A 1,499-nucleotide genomic window follows, 5' to 3' on the forward strand; every position below is an offset into this window, starting at 1 on the left:
AGATACTTGGTTCGCCGAGTTTTGGTTAATAAAAAATTGATCAAACCTTTAAGACAAAAGACTTCATTTCGGCAGCTATTTCATTTGAATGTTCGACTTGATGTAAGCCAACACTCTTCCTACCCTATGAATTTCTACCATTCATGGATGATAGTGTTCTATGTAAAGAATTTTCACTCATACTTTTATAGAGACGCCACACGTCATCCTCATGCCTATCAATGTAAAAGCCACCCATGAAAGCATCAACCATACCCTTATAGTTGTCGGATAAGCTCTCAAAGAAGTATTGAACTAATTGCCATTTGGGCATGTCATGATGTGGACACTTCCTAAGCAATTCATTGAAGTGTTCCCATGCCTCATGAAACGTTTCTCCATCCCCATGTGAAAATTCTAGAATTGAGGTCCTCATGGCATTGGTCTTAGAAACCGGATAGTACTTCTTCAAGAACTCTTGTTGCATTTCTGCCCAAGAAGTGATTGAAAAAGGCCTAAGATTGTTAAACCAATACTTTGCCTTGTCTTTTAAGGTGAATAGAAAAAGTTTGAGTCTTAAAACCTCTTTCGGCATTTCCATATAATTTACGGTGGAACATACTTCAAGAAACTCATCCAAATGCTTGTAAGGTTCTTCACTTGGAAGTCCATGATAGTTAGGAAGCATTTGAGTGGTTTATGGCTTAATTTCATAATGATGTGCTCTAAATGGAGGCAATTGGATGCATGTAGGTGCATTGTATTCATTAGGCACATAGTGGTCTCTTAAAGCAAGAGGTGGATTAGCTACTTGAGGTGCAACATGAACACCTTGGTTTTGAATTCCTTGATTGTTGACGGGAGGTTGTGGAGCATACATTGGCCTTGGCATTCCATATGGAACTTGGCTTTGTTGTTGTGGTGCTTGGTGAATGAATGGCCTAGGCATGCCTAATGGTACTTGTATGTTCTCATTGTGCACATTGGGATGAAGGATACCTTGTTGGTCTATGTGACCAATGTCCTCAACATGATTATCATTATGGTCATCCATTGAAAGATTGGCTCTATTTGAACTTCCTCTTCCCCTAGGATTTCTAACGATAGATTCAAGATGCAAATCAAGAGGGGCAAGAGTTGGTCTCAATGAACGACGCCCATGCATGCACAATACAGAACACAACAAACACAAAGAATGACAAATACTATGCCTTCACAACAATGCAATTAGACATCTTCCAAAAACATTAAATTCATACTCCCATACTTTAACTCAATGATGCAAGACAATAAAAAATAAGCCTCCACGCGGGCCGACGATTTAATTAAGGGATTGAGTAAAGAAAATCTCACAAAGGCCCTTTAGCACTTCAACTCCAAATTTTAAAGCTTAACTTAGCAAAAAATTTTTTAAGTGTTTAACATTTTTCCTTTCTATGCTTGCTTGAATTGAATGTTCAATGGCTCATTTGCTTGCTTCCTCTCCAACAATGCACCTAGTTAAGTAAGAACAACACAAT

General features: G+C 38.3%; 1 pseudogene; it reads left to right on the forward strand.

Annotated features, from left to right (window-relative positions):
• The first annotated feature begins 311 nt into the window (after window positions 1-311).
• Window positions 312-410, forward strand: LOC132310903 (small nucleolar RNA R71; annotated as a pseudogene).
• The last annotated feature ends 1,089 nt before the right edge of the window (window positions 411-1,499 follow it).

Source organism: Cornus florida, unplaced genomic scaffold (genome assembly GCF_030987335.1).
Source record: "Cornus florida cultivar Cherokee Brave unplaced genomic scaffold, ASM3098733v1 CherokeeBrave_3.0.0_Hap2_Chr05, whole genome shotgun sequence".
In the NCBI taxonomy this organism is placed as follows: Eukaryota; Viridiplantae; Streptophyta; class Magnoliopsida; order Cornales; family Cornaceae; genus Cornus; species Cornus florida.